Below are 7051 nucleotides of genomic sequence, written 5' to 3'. Positions count from 1 at the left end.
TGACCGCAACCCATATGAATCACAAAACAAGTCGGATGTCTTCTAAGATGGAGAAATAATTATTAAAGTCGAGTTCTTTTCTTGCAACATCCCCCTTCCCCATAAATATCATTATTATTTTTTATATAAAACATATTATAATAAATTAGTTATCTAAAAACATAATAAATTAGAATTTCAAACATTAATTTTAAATAAAAATTACTTTAATCTCATTATATTTCATACCAAAATTTATTTTTATAAATATAACACTATATTTTAGATTTAGAAAAATTTAATTTATGTGTGCATATTGTGTGTGAAGGTTTACTAGTATTATATTAAGCAAGAGAATATTGTTGCAACACCCCGACCTCGAAAAAATGAAATAAGTATAAAGGTGTATGTATTTGTGTGTATAGAAAAGTTCATCCATATTCATGAACACATCAAATGACCAAGACAATTAGAATAACAATCACCACCACAAAATAAATAAATAAATATAATAAATAAATATACATAAAAATTTACAATTAATATATATATATATAGACTTATACATAGGAAAACTCCTATTGGTAGTAGCTAACCAATGAGAAATTAGCAAAAAACAAATAAAATCAATTATTCTAAATATGTGTGAAAATGTGAAACCTCGATTTTTTTTGGGATATAAGAATTTTGATGATAAGCCTAATTTTGGGATAAATAAACCAAGATCTAAGAAATTAAATAAAAAAATTTTCTGGATATAAGCAGATAAAGTTTTTTGATATAAATTCAAAGTTGGAAAGATTATACCAGATAAATATATAAGATTTGATATGATATTGATACTTGGATAAAAATCAAGCAAGAGGATAATATGATCCCTAAATTTGAAAATCTTGGAATATTTAATTAGGATTTTCGAAATTATGAAGATAGGAAAATGTCTACACAAAAAAAATTGTAGGCATGGGAAAATTTATAAGTTCGGTTACCAGGATTTTAAGGAAAATCAAGAATATTATTTTTGGGGTAACTTACAACAATATTCGAAATTTCTAAAGGAGATTTTTGGGATTTAAGAGCAAGGATTTAATTGTACTGGAAAATAAAAGATCTACCGAATATGGGGAATTTTACAAGCTTGGACAGGAGAATATTTTGAAAATGTATCCAAGGAATGGATATATAGATTTCGAAATTATCCATTATCATGGATAAAAAAATGATAATTATCCTAGATTTAAAGTTTGATTCAAAAGTTTAAACGCGAGGAAAATACATGATCATGATTGCAGCCAACTCCTACAAATAGAAGAGTCATGCCATTCTAAATTCACATCCACTTTTTCGAAATTTTCTTTCTAGTTCTCCCTAGGAATTTTCGAGACTTTGCTCTCTTAGTGTGCCGAGTATCGAAGCTCTACAACAGTTCAGATCCAGGCTCAGTTTCGAAATCCTACCATCACCAAATCTCGTTTTTCGAATTATTCAAGGTAAGGGAATTTTTGTTATACTATATTTTGCACACTTGTCTTTCGTAAGTGTGCTTTTGTTATGCATATATTATTTCGTAATTGGGTTTTGCTATATTATTATTTGTGTACGAAGCTCCCCTCAGTTTTCTTTTTAAAAGTTCGTTCGAGCATAATTTCCGAACTATGACCTTTATACAGTGGGATGGTAATCGTTGTACGATATCACTCAATAAAAGATTAACATATTGGACATGACCTCACTCACCCCTTAGAGGATTAATATATAGGAGAATGATATCAGGAAACCATGAAAATGAGATGACTTTCAGTACTAAACAAGAACGTTATACAAATATGATATGTTATTATTACGAATAAGCCCAAAACCAATTTCGAAAAAAATTTCATTTAGGTACTTTATGAAAATATTGCTCAAACCCTCAAAAAGTCCCAACTTGCCAAATTTTGTGTACCGGTTAAAAATATGACCCGGTGAGTCAAAATACACCACCAAGGCCCATTTTCAAAAATTTCACTTAATTACACCATATATTAAATAATTTAAATTAGTTATATAATAAAAATATTTTTTCTCAGTTATCCCCGGTTTTCGTTCCTCATTCGAGCGCAAAAAACGACTAAAAGCCCTTAAGTATGAAACTTTAATAAACCAAAAAATAAAACACATGTTCATGCAATAATCATTCAATAAAATAATTAAACACATATTTTGTAAAACCTAATATTGCATGCAGTCAGGTTACGTAATTCGAATTTTCTATACCTTTCATTTAATATTTGCTTAGTCATGGCTAGCGCTGCTATAGGTTGTTTAACTTCGGTTTTTGTTTTAAATGACTCTATTTAGAGTATATTTTTTATATAAATTACTGCTAGAGTTTTTCGGATGTCATATTTGTGGGAAGGTCATGCCAAAAAATTTAGGCCTTGGGTACATTTTAAAGTATTTTAAACTCTTTTTCCGCTGCAGCTTTAAATCAAATAATTATTGTTTGATAATTAATTGTCATTAGAGTAAATTGGTCTCACATAAAATGAGTGTAGTGGTGCATAGAGTCGAATCAACGAGGAACCGTGATTTATTTCTTTCATGGAAATACAATAAAAAGATGGATATTTTCGGATAAGAGCTAACTAAATATTAAAACTAAAATTAGTTAGCATGGAAAAATAATGAATTGAAAGAGAATTAAACCAAAATGAATATACTAAAAGAAGAAATTATATCTTACCAATTTCTGATTCAAGTGAGTTCTACTATTCAATTGTATAATTTGTCATTAGCTAACAAATTATTTATTCACGCAGTTCCAAGTAATTAACCTTAGAATTATAGAGATATTTACTAAAATTCTTGTATTATTCCAATTTAATTGATAAAATCTAGCATCCAGTCAAAACTTATCAGTATATATTAACTGGGCACGATAGCATTCCATACAAATTAACGATGTCATTTTCGTTCTGTGAAAACAGTTATTCCTAAAATCTAACAACTGAGATAGTTGCAATTTATAAATTTAGTTTTGTCGATTTATTTATACTAAATATGTTATGATAACACAACACACATAATCTATTGTTACGCATGTACCAATCGTTCATGACAATTATGGATCACTAAATTCATGGATAGCAGCAGAAAATTATCTATCGAATTAAATTGTCAGATTAATCAACATACAACTTTCATATAAATAAATCATATATCAACAAATACTTGAACAAAACAAGAATATTAAATTAAAGAGAAAAAAAGCCTCACAATGCTAAAATTAAATAGTAAAAATATCTCTTGAATCAGAAATAAAAATTTAGCCAGAGTTCTTTAGAAGAGATAAAAAATTTCTACTCCTTGTGATTCACGTTGAAGAGAGCGAGGGGGGAGAGAGAATTCTATCTATTTTGCGTGCCTCCTTTTCTTCACCTATGGACTGATAATTGGGCAAAAGGGAAAAGCTCGTTAACCAAATAAAACCAAATATATAAAATATATCAAAAAATATATATATAGAGTTTTTAAGAAATAAAACTACATCTAGTATTATTTCTTCCAAAAAAAAAACTTCTCTCTACAAGAATTATTTTTAAGTCAAATACCATAATTATGACTCTAAATTTGGCATAATATTCACAAATTTCAAGATTCACTCATTGAATTTCTGTCAGGTTTAGTATCACATACAACAGAAGAGCAGTATCACGCCTTGTTCCTGGACTTCTTATGCTTTTGTCTTTTTTCACAGCTTTATCTTGACAACTTCAAATATGATAATAATAACTTCTTTAACTTAAATTTTCTATAAGACCATAAAATATTTTCATACAAAATAACATCAAAGTGCATCAATTAAGAATTTTAGAAGTAAAAATAATGGGAAATATAATAACAAAAATATAAACTATTATAATTCTATCATTTTTGTTATGGGGCACGTGACAGAAACACTTTGACTCGTCTGCCGAAAAGCACGGCTACTGCAGGGAAGATCTAGTTGATGTGGCCACTGTTTGTAAACTCTCATCTATCGACGGAAGCATTGATGCTGCTAGTCGCTAGATACAGGTTTGAAAGTGCAACTAATTTCTATGTTTCTTCGGTATAATTAGTGTGCACTTTAAAATAGCCCATGTTATCAAATTTCTCCAAATTTGGTGCAAATTGTCTTATTTGACTATATAATGTGTTGATGGGGGTGAAACGTCTTGTATTTTTTAAATTTTAAAATCATACTATTTTTTTTTCATAAACATTATTTCAAAAATTAATATTCAAATCACTTAACATTTTCATAAATCAAAATAATTTAACATTCAAACTCTCAAGCGCATAAAAATTGCTAAATCGTCAGTTAACCAAAAATCCTATGTCGACCTTTAACAAGATCAACTAACATCAAAATAAAGCATAAAAATCTCTAATAAATCATTGACGAAATCTTTTAAAACTTTGACTATCAAGCTAAGGTGGAAAATAAATGTTCATCAATAGTGTACTGTCCGACTCGATCCACTCAAGAGTCAGCACCTCCCTCAATAACATCATCACCTGCAACATTCAAACATAATAAATCTAATGACTCAACACGTTCTAAACATGAGTAGAAAATAATCCTTATACAAGCATATATATTGAAAATCATATTTTTATTCATATTAGCTTGTAAGCATCAATAAATCGTAAATCGTAAAATCATAAAATCGTAAAGCTTTCAATCATTTATCATTTTGGGTGAAGTTTAATCCTTAAAAATGACTAGCCTTTTATCTTCTGGTCGACTGATCAGTCTTAGCTCACCATTGCACATGGGGACAGGCACAAAGAACCGACATAAAATGGAAAAACGATAGTTGGGTTCTCTCTAGTCCTTTTCCGGTAAACGGGCTCTCTCTGGGGCCTTCCCCCTCACAAAATTTCCAAAACTCATATATCGTATTCTCTTTGTCACGATGAATTCACATCCTTCAAAATATTTTTTAATTTCTTTTTTAAATCATAAAATATCATAACTTTCCAAAAATAGCATTTTTACAGTAAAAATTGCACAGTTTTAGCATAAATCATAAATATATCATATTTTAATCAAAATCGTAATAATAAATCATTTAACATGCGTTATGACCCTTCGGACGCTGCCAACCATTTTCGTGCTACCCAAGTGTAAAATGATTGTTTTGCTCCTAAACGTAAAATTTCTCGATTTTGACTTTTTCTTACTTCTATTGACTCTAGACTATCCCAAATAATTATTTAAGCTTAAATTAATTTTTAATATTTTTTTAGCTTAAATTCAAGGCTATCGATTTAATTTCCTATTTACTAATTAATGAAGCGTTTAATTCCCAAATTAATTCAAACTTTAATATTTTTTTCCCAAATTTTACACAGACTTTTTATACTAAACAACCCTTGTGAACCATGAATTGACCCCCCGTGGACCATGGTTTGAACCCTTTTCCTTCTACCTCACTCTAGTTCGAACCCATACACTTCTCCCTCGAGCCAACTCTCGTTTTTCTCAAACCACACCCGAGCCACTTCGATCCAACCTCTGTCCAGACCACCTAGGAACCCTAATGATCATCCCTGACCCATTTAACCAGCCCTTAGCCCATGCCACAAGTTCTAGCATGAGCCACGGCCGAGATTGCAAACTAGGACTCCACTCGTCGAGGAATCTTCACCTGAGCCACCACCCGAGCTTGAACCCTCTTGAACATCACTGGAGCACCCTCAGACCTATTCTAGACCTCCCTATCCAAGCTGACCAACCCCTAGCCCATGCACAGCCCTTGGCGCACATGAACAAGAGTCGCGCGAGTTTTCCCTCAAGTTTTGATCTAATTAAACACCTTGGACCAAGCCACACCAGCCTTTGTAACGTCCCTTGACCATCCTCGCTACACCGTAATGGACTAACCATGGATTGCCTTGACCGAGCTGCGAGCCACCCTCGCCGTAGCCTCCCTTGAGCGTGCATGAGGGGCAGTCCTAACTCATGAGGACTCTTCCCCAGCTGCTAAACTTGAGCCTGGCCTTGCTAGAACTCTTCCCAGCCCTTGACCACGACCAGCACGACCCCTAGCCGAGCCACTCGTAGCCATGCACCGAGCCACATGTATTATTCACGTGGGTATCTATCGAAACCCTATGACTCCTCTTCCTTTGCCAGTTCGATTCTAGCCTTCATTACCACCTTAAATCGTCCACTTTCCACTCATTAAACATCTTATGTTGGCAGCGTACTCATTGTAAATCAACGCGTTCATATGTACGTCAAAAGTTTCAAAACTTTAAAAATAATCGTCAAAATGATAAGTGGTTTGAACACCAATACTTTTCATGCAAAAATAAAAAAAACATGCATATTATGGATTGAATGATGTGTCAAAGAAATTTAGAAACGTGACTTGGCGTTTTAGAACGCTCGAATATGCGATTGTCTGCGTGGGGTGTGAGGAAGAACGAACGGGCTACGAAGCCTCCTAATTCTCTCCTCTCCAAGATTTCGAAAATTTCAGTGTGTGTTGTGTGTGAGGTGGACGGTTGATATGGTGTAAAAAGACCTAGGTTTTCTATTGTATAGATGTTAATTTGCATGATAATGAGCTTGGGTTTTGGGCTTTTAAATTTAGTAGCAATTGAGCTTACTCATCCTAGGTAAATTATGCCCAATAACACCTACATTATAGAAGTCTATTCTTTTAGTAGAGGATATATAAGGGGGACCTCCTATTATTATTATGGAAATATACTTATATAAAGTAATTGATTGATGATAATAAAGTCTTATGGTCCCTACCATTTTATAATTATTATTAAATTAAGTCTTATATTTATATTTTTATACACAAAATTGGAAATGGATAAAATTCGGTTGATTCATAAATTATATAAATTTAATTATATTGTATATAAATTTTTTTTTTTGTATTATACATACAATTTTTGGTAGGGACTTATAGGTGTATTTTTTTTAATTGAAAAATAAAACTTTATAAAAAACAATTTTCAAAAATAATGCATTTGATATTTTAAAAGTTCCTCTTTTGCACAAAACCGGCTTCCTGGATAAAAA

The sequence above is a fragment of the Primulina eburnea genome, chromosome 7 (assembly GCF_022965805.1).
Source record: "Primulina eburnea isolate SZY01 chromosome 7, ASM2296580v1, whole genome shotgun sequence".
Lineage (NCBI taxonomy): Eukaryota > Viridiplantae > Streptophyta > Magnoliopsida > Lamiales > Gesneriaceae > Primulina > Primulina eburnea.
The sequence above is the reverse complement of the archived record's forward strand: the minus strand, read 5'-3'. Positions refer to the sequence as shown.